The sequence below is a fragment of the Felis catus genome, chromosome C1 (assembly GCF_018350175.1).
Source record: "Felis catus isolate Fca126 chromosome C1, F.catus_Fca126_mat1.0, whole genome shotgun sequence".
Classification (NCBI taxonomy): Eukaryota; Metazoa; Chordata; class Mammalia; order Carnivora; family Felidae; genus Felis; species Felis catus.
In genome coordinates this window covers 214237238-214245878 of record NC_058375.1, presented here as the reverse complement: position 1 = coordinate 214245878, position 8641 = coordinate 214237238, and the positions used below count along the sequence as shown (strand labels likewise).

Below are 8641 nucleotides of genomic sequence, written 5' to 3'. Positions count from 1 at the left end.
ACCCCAGCTCAGGTCCCGCACATTCTGGAGCAGAGAAGAGCCACCTTCCCTGGGCCCAAACCCCTGACCCAGATTGCCCAGGAACACAATAAAATGGAGGGGCCTGTCTTACGTTACTATGCTTTTAAAAATTGGAAAAAACACATAACATAAAATCTATCATCTTGGGGCTTCTGGGTGGCTCAGTTAAGGGTCCAACTCTTGATTTTGACTCAGGTCGTGATCTCAGGGTTGGTGAGCTGAGCCTCACATCAGGGTCTGCGCTGACAGTGTGGAGCCTGCTTGGGATTCTCTCTCTCCTTCTTTCTCTGCCTCTCCCCTGCTTGAGCCGTCTCTCTCTCAAAACAAATAAATACAGTTTAAAAAAAAAATTATCGTCTTTGTCATTGTTAACTGTACAGCACAGAATTAAGTATATTCACAGAGTTATGCAACAGATTCCAGAACGTTTTCATCTTGAAAAACGGAAACTCTATACCTACCAAGAACAGCTCCCCTTTTCCTCTCCCTGTTGCCTGTGGCAACCGCCGTACTTTCTGTGTCTATGGACCTGACTACTCTAGGAAGCTCATATTAGAAGGATCACATAGGATTTGTGCTTCTTTTGGTGACTGGCTCATTTCACTTAGCATCTTGTCCTTAAGTTTGATCCAGGCGGCAGCACGTGCCAGGCATTCCTTCCTTACCAAGACCAAATAAGAGTCTTTCCTACACACGGATCACCTTGTGTCGATGCATTTGTCTGCTGACGGACACTTGGGTTGCTTCCGCCTTTTGGCCGTTGTGAATGCTACTGCCATGAACGTGACACTAGTGTTGAGGTGGTTCGTGACACCACAGCAAACAGCTGGACAATGTTGTGCCTCAATAAAATCTAATTAAAAAAAAAAAAAGATGACTACACTTTTAAAAAGTGTTGCCCAGCAAAGCGTTCCTGCAAAGATCAGGCATCATGCAGACAGACGCTCAGGGAATGCAGCACCATGACCTCTTCCAGAAAAAACAAACCTCTTCTGTGCCAGACAGCACCAACCAGGGATAAATCCAAACAAACAAGACCAGGCGTGCTGAAGCTATAGCAGAAGGTCTGGTGGTGAGTACCAAACCTACCTAAATATAAAGATCAAAGGCAAGGAGGAGTCATGGTTACTTGGGTGGATATATACACGATATAAACTCTGACCCTGTAAGAAGAAAACTTAAATGTATATACTATCTATCACCATATGTAACTACATATGTAAGACTATATACAGTTAAACACATAAGTATACAAATAGGAAGAAGGTGGGGCGTAGTTGGAGGGATTGTGACAGAATAATTTCTTCTTCTAGGGGAGCCGGGGTGGCTCAGTCAGCTGAGCATCTGACCGAACGTCAGCTTAGGTCATGATCTGAGGGTTTGTGAGTTCAAGCCCCACATCAGGCTCCCTGCTGTCAGCACGGAGCCCACTTTGGATCTTCTGTCCCCCTCTCTCTTTGTCCCTCCCCCACAATAAAACCTAAAAAAAGAATAATTTCTTCCTCTAAGTAACAGAAAAGCAATCAACTTAATCGACTATTGAACGACGCAGGGTTCTTTGTCTCATTTTTCCTAATTACAAAAACAGCAACAAAGAATGAGTGAATGATTCCTCTGCCCTGATCCTCACCTCCCTGAAGAGGGCTCAGCCCTGTCCTACAAGCTTCAAGCCCCACGCCGCCCTGAGGTGAGTGGTATTTGCTCACTTCACTGAGGTTTAGAGAAGCAAGTGTCTGGCCCAGACGCGCATAGCTGGTTGCAGGAGAGGACCAAACCTAGGTATATCTGACGTCTGATCCTGAACCCAGCCCTGAGCCCATCCCTGCAGGCTTGTGCAGCCCCCCCCCACCCTCCCCCCAGCCTGTCCTCCAGTAAAGAGAACTCCAGGACGAAGTGCTAGGGGCCAAGTCACCTGCTAATTTGGGTGAACTTGGGGAAATGACCTTCTACTCTCAGTCTCCACAACTCTAGAATGATCTTTTTTTCATTCACTCATTAAATAACAATAGTTGAGGGATTCTTTGTGCCAGGCCCCAGGGTCACAACGGGGCAAAGTGCTGTGATGCAGGAAGGCTCTCCCCCCAACCTCTGGACACCGAGGGGTCAGGAAAAGCCTCTGCAGGGAGGAAGGACTGGAGCTGGTAGTTTGGCAAGGACGGGAGGGTGTGCCCACCAAGGGGAGCATGCTCATGGTGGGTGGGTGGCAATACACCAGAACGCCGGTGATCTGGATCTCTTTTCTGCCACTTTCCATTCATTTCGCCTATTCTAGAATTTTCTATTTCAATGAATTTTTGTTTTGAGAGATTTATCTACTCATCACTCATGATGAGTGTGATAGGCTGATGTCCCCCCCCCCCCATTTATATGTGATGGTATTTGGAGGTGATTAGGTCATGGGGATAAAGCCCTCCTGAATGGGGTTAATGCCTTGTAAAAGAGACCCCAGAGAGATCCCTTCCTGCTTCAGCCAAGTGAGGACACAGAAAAGAGACGTCCATCCCTGAACCAGGAAACAAGTTCTCACCAGACACCAAATCTGTCAGCACATTGACCATGGACTTCCCAGCCTCCAGAAGTGTGAGATATAAAATTCTGTTTTGTTTTGTTTTTAATTTTTTTTTAATGTTTATTTATTTTTGAGACAGAGAGAGACAGAGCATGAACGGGGGAGGGGCAGAGAGAGAGAGAGGGAGACACAGAATCGGAAGCAGGCTCCAGGCTCTGAGCCATCAGCCCAGAGCCCGACGCGGGGCTCGAACTCATGGACCGCGAGATCGTGACCTGAGCTGAAGTCGGACGCCCAACTGACTGAGCCACCCAGGCGCCCCAAAATTCTGTTGTTTATAAGCCCCCCCAGTCTGTGGTGTTTTGTTACGGCACCCCTAAGGGAATAGAACAATGAGCTTCGGGATTGTTTTTCAATTTGGGGCTATTACTCCTAAAGCTGCTGTGGAAATTTGCATATGCATCTTTGGACATACGTTTTCATTTCTTCTGTCTAACTACCTAGGAACGGGATGGCATAAGTTAAGTATAACGGTTCAATTTTGAAGAGACTGCCAATCGGTTCTCCAAAATGATGTAGCATTCATATTCCTGGGGACAGTGTGTGCTTGTTTCATTTGCTCCATAGCCTCACAATACTTGGTCTGGTTGGTCTTTCAAATCGTAGCCATTCTACTGGGTGAGGAATGGTGTCTCGCTGTGGTTTGAAGTGGCATCTGCCTGGTGACTAATGATAGTGACCAGTTTTTCTTGTCTTTACGGGCCATCCGTATATGTCTTTGGTGAAGTGCTTGTTCAAACCTTTTGCCCATTTCCTTTGGGTTGTTTGTCTTATTGCGGAGTTGTAAAAGTTCTTTATGTACTCTGGATACGAGTGCTTGGCCAGATATACGTATTGTGAATATTTGCTCCCAGTCTGTGGCTTGCCTTTGAATTTTCTTACTGGTGTCTTTTGAAGTTCATGCTTGATTTTGTATCAGTAAAATATCCAAAAGAGGGAGAAATCCAGTGCAGGGGTGGTGCTCCAAGCCCAGGAGATCTGGTGTCACTCAGAATTTAGGATGGGGTGAGGCTGAAAGGCCACAGACTCTGACGCCGTGATTCCTGTCTGGGGTTAAGATTTCCACATTGGGGGTCGGGCAGGTAAAGGGCCAGGCAGGCTGGTTTGGGGCTGAACGCCGTCCCCTGTTGGCCACTTGCTCTTTCGGACACCTGGGTGCTGGTCTGAGGAGGCCTACACCAAGTTGGGAGAGCACGGCCCCAGGAAGCCTCAGAAGGCTGCCCCCTGTTGGAGGTCACCGGAGACCATGTGGCAGATGGGTTCCTAAGTCTCCTGGCTTGTTGGCTGGTGGAACCCCTGGGCGCCTGGGTCTCCTACCTGCCCTCCCTCGTTCTTGGACGTCTGAAGGGCTTCCTGTCAGTAGTGCTTCTCTGGAACCACCGCTGCCTCAGGGCTTTCAGATTTAGTTCTTGGAAACTCTGAAGTTTGGGAGGACACACAGAACTGCCCTGCCCGAGGGAGGGAGATTCCGATGCAGAAGTGGCCCCACCTGGCCCTTGAGTAGCTGGGAGCACGCTGGCCACCCTGAGTTCGCTGCTGCTCTCCCAACCGCGGCCACACAGAGCCGGGCCTGGGCTGGGCCTTGTCCGTGATTCCCTCATTCCCCGGGCAACTGGGGCCCTCTAGCTATGGAAGGTCCTATTACACAGGTAATGTGCGGGACTTTGGGGGTGGACAGCCCCCTTCCAGGATGCCACTGTGGACCGGCAGAACAAGCGTCCTCTCCGGGGTTTAGAGCTTTAGACCGACTCACCAAGGCTGTCATTTTCTCAGGATGGATCCCTCTCCCAGCATGCTTGTGGGGTCAAGGGGCCCCTGGAGACCCAGGGGGCAGGGGTGGGGGGCCTGGTGAGGTGGGTGGTCATTCTAGTTCCCTCATCCCTACAGATGGGGCCTGGAGACTGCTCCCTCTGGGTCTGACTGGGCCTCATCAGTTGGGTTCTCAGGGACACAGAAACAACAAAAGAAGATGGAATTTGGGGCACTTGATCTTCCTCCTGCCCTGACCTGCAGGCATGTTCACCTATGGACTCTTCTAGAATATTTAAAAAAAAATTGTTTTTTAACGTTTATTTATTTTTGAGAGACAGAGAGAGGCAGAGCATGAGCAGAGGAGGGGGAGAGAGAGACACACACACAGAATCCAAAGGAGGCTCCAGGCTCTGAGCTGTTTGTTAGCACAGAGCCCGATGCGGGGCCCAAACTCATGAACCACAAGACCATGACCTGAGCCAAAGTCGGACGCTCAACCGACTGAGCCACCCAGGTGCCCTTCTTCTAGAATATTTTTAAATGCAGAAGAGAAAGACAACCCACATAGAACTACAAAGGAAACTAATTTTATTGAAATACAATGATTAAAGTATGTGAAAGTGTGTTATGTGGTGCTTCTTGGTTAATCCATTAGCAGCATAATAGTGTCAGTATTTTCAAAACAGAGTAACATAGGGGTGCCTGGGTGGCTCAGTCGGTTGAGCATCCGACTTTGGCTCAGGTCATGATCTCGTGGTTTGTGGGTTCGAGCCCTGCGTCAGGCTCTGTGCTGATGGCTCAGGGCCTGGAGCCTGTTTCACATTCTGTGTCTCCCTCTGTCTCTGCCCCTCCCTTGCTCATGCTCTGTCTCTCTCTGTCTCAAAAATAAATAAAACATTTAAAAAAAAACAACAACAAAAAACAGAGTAACATAAATGGTATTTTGAAGATCCCCGTAATGATTGCAAGGTGATACAATTCCTGCTAGGTTGCTGGCATACACAATTGAAGAAAACTCTAGATTTCCATTGGAAGTTAATGAAGACGAAGATGTAATTTTTTTCCAATCCAAGTTTACACCCCCCCTGATTCTCTCCACAGCTGCCTGGGGGCCCATGGACCCCAGGTTGAAACCCTGGCACAAAAGAAAAAGGGGCAAATGTGAGGACACAGCCATTACGCTGGTAGAGACATGTAGCATGAAGGTTTCACTGCAAATCTCCCTGGTGTCAGGCTCATGCCACAGAATTGGCCTTATGCGTCTTGAAAGTCACCTGGCCAGGTGCACAGACATCAGGGGCCACAGATCAAGCCAGGCCAGACTGACAAGAGGCCAGCTTCCCTCACTTCCTGCCTTCCCATAGGCAGTACCCTCCGTGAGGAGAGTCTGGGCCAAATCAAGTTCCCCAGGTGTTGCAGAACGCACCCTCCCTGACCTCCTATCTACCCTCATCCTGGATCCTGGTCCTCCCTCCTCCCATCCCCTCAAGACGGCCTCAGGGGCCTTTGGATTTCGGCCTGCATCTGCTCCCAGCCCTCTGCATTTCTAGGTCCGGATTTTGGAGTGAGGAAGGGCGTCCTCCTCTGCTGACAGCCCCCTCGTTCTCCTCCTCCTCTTCATTAAAATTTGTTGTTGTTGTTGTTGTTAAAGTTTGTTTTATTTTGACAGAGAGAGAGCAGGAGGGGCAGGGAGAGAGGAGAGAGACAGTATCCCCAGCAGGTTCCAAACTGTCAGCATGGAGCCTGATGTCGATTATCAAAATTTTAAAAAATATTTGTAAATGTATGTATGTATGTATTTATATTTGAGAGAGAAAGAGAGAGAGGGAGACACAGAATCCCAAGCAGGTTCCTTGCTGTCAGCACAGAGCCCGACTCAGGGCTCAAACCCACGAACCATGCGATCGTGACCTGAGCTGAAAATGAGTCAGATGCTTAATTGATTGGGCCACCCAGGTGCCCCATCCTTTTCCTCTTCAGACCAGCACTTTTTTATTTTTTTAATTTTTAATTTTTATTTTTGAGAGAGAGAGAGGGAGAGAGAGAGACAGAGTGTGAGCAGGGGAGGGGCAGAGAGAGAGGGAGACAGAATCCGAAGCAGGCTCCAGGCTCTGAGCTGTCAGCACAGAGCCTGACGCGGGGCTCGAACCCACAAACTGTGAGATCATGACCTGAGCCAAAGTCGGATGCTCAACCAACTGAGCCACCCAAGTGCCTCCAGACCAGCACTTCCATGCTTACCACCAAGAGCTGATGGGCAGGCAGCTGGCAAGTTCCTCTGGAGCCTCAGCCTAGCTGAACAATTGCCCTGTGGACATAAATGAACAGTGAGACACAAGCAAGCTTCAGTCTGAATTGTCCCCATTTCCCTGACCCTGGGGACTTTGGAGAAGTATTCCACAGGGACAAAATATCCCCTCTTGGCATGTGATGGGACCACGCTGCCCTGAGCCCTCGCCTTCCATCTTCAGGGATGTAAGGATTGGGACATGTAAGCCATTCTGGAAACTTTACCCCCAGAATTCTAGAGGGAGTTGACTACAACGACCTCGGTGAGTATCCAGAGCAAATGTCAGCACTTCTGTGTTTAGTCTCTTCTCAGATAAAGTGGACCTGGAGGGCCCTCAGCCACCCCTCACCTGGCCAGGTAACTGTAGACACTTCGGTGCCCACCCAGAGAGCCCTTGTGTTGTTTACTTTTCTAGCTAAGCGGAAATGGCGAAAAGAGAAAGATTTATTGTGTATTACATTCAGCCACTGGAGGAAGTGGCCGGGGGCAGGGCCCACAACCACAGGTAGAGATTGTTTCCGGCTGGGGAGGGACAGGTGAGTCTTGCATCGAGGTAAATGCACAGCATGAAGGTGAAGGAGCAGGAGAGAGACACGGAACACGTAGGCGTGACCCAGATGAGGAGAGCAAGGCTTCCTCCTCAGCTGCCCTTGGCTTTAACACCCATTAAGGTGGATGTAACCCCTGTTGTAATGAATACATCTCTCCTTCCCCGGGGGGGGGGGGGGTACTTGGGGGAGGCTTAGTCCATTCCTCTCTGGATCCCTGGTCCCCAAGACAGTGCCTGAGCCACGGTAGCATTAAAAAAATAATAGTGATGATGGAGGAAAGACAGGGAATCAATGAATAATTGAAGTGGAGTTTTATATTTCACTTAACCTTGCCTTCCCTGATCACAGCATGTTTACATATGACCTGTTCAACTTCGTGTTCATTTTAAGGGCCTTATGCTTCTCCTAGCTTTTTGTAATTTTTAATTTATTTATTTTTAATGTTTATTTATGAGACAGAGAGAGAGATGGGAGGGAGAGATTGTCAGGGGGGAGGGGCAGAGAGAGAGGGAGACACAGAATGGAAGCAGGCTCCAGGCTCTGAGCTGTCAGCACAGAGCGCAAGGAGGGGCTTGAACTCACAAAACCTGAGATCATGACCTGAGTCGAAGTCTGAGGCTTAACCGACTGAGCCATCCAGGCGTCCCCCCCGCCCCCCCCCCCGCCCCCTTTTGAAAAAAACCGTTGTCTTGTAACAGAAGAGTTAAACCTATGTAAATGCATTATGATAATGAATATGTTTGAAGTTACTTTGTCATTGTACTTTATGCTTCCCCCCTGGTTTTTCCTTTCCTCTCTTTTGCTATGAAAGTCAAGTGTTGTTTTTTTTTTTTTTCTTTTCCCCTAGCAACTGCAATGTTATTGCAATGCTATTCTACTGGTGGTTGCGTTAAATTTTTTAAAAAGAAATAAAATATCTGAAAAAAATATATAAAGTTTATGCCCACCGTGGGGCTTAAACTCCCCACCCTGAGATCAAGAATGGCGACCTCTACGAACTGCGCCACAGAAGCCCCTGAACTTCTACTTTCTTAATTAAAATGTCAAGAAAAAACAGATCTGTGCCTGCCCACCTGGTAATTTGAGTGATCTAGCACCCTCGCCTTCTCTTCCTATTTGCTCCCAGAACTGGCTGCTTCACCAGCCATTTATCGGGTGTCTGCTCTGTGCCGACACAGTCCCAGGGGCTTGAACGGCTAACTGCTAACCCTGAAAATAATAAAAGCTCCCCTTTAACGGACACCCACTATGCGCTCGCCGCCAGCAGTGCTAAGACGCTCACACACACGGCCTCGCTCCGCTTCCCCCGACTCCGGCAGACGGGGTGTGGTCTTCGTCTTCTCAGCAACCTCCGGCTGGAACCGGAATCTCCGGAGGCGGAGCCTGGGAGCCTCTATTTTAGAAATAAGCTGTTCCGGGGTGTCTCCAGCCTGGGGTGCGCCCTAACTTAAAACACCG

At 49.0% G+C, this 8641-nt stretch overlaps 1 long non-coding RNA gene across 2 annotated transcripts; it reads right to left on the bottom strand.

The window, feature by feature from the left end:
- Nucleotides 1–251: 251 nt before the first annotated feature.
- On the bottom strand, nt 252–8568 carry LOC123379310. Of its 2 annotated transcripts, none has more exons than XR_006583631.1 (3): nt 8431–8568; nt 6584–6650; nt 252–1110 (listed from the first exon to the last, which is right to left on the bottom strand). It is a non-coding gene; the product is annotated as an uncharacterized LOC123379310 (long non-coding RNA). The 2 variants fall into 2 exon arrangements; XR_006583632.1 differs by lacking the exon at nt 252–1110 and adding an exon at nt 4810–5477.
- Between the last annotated feature and the right edge of the window lie 73 nt (nt 8569–8641).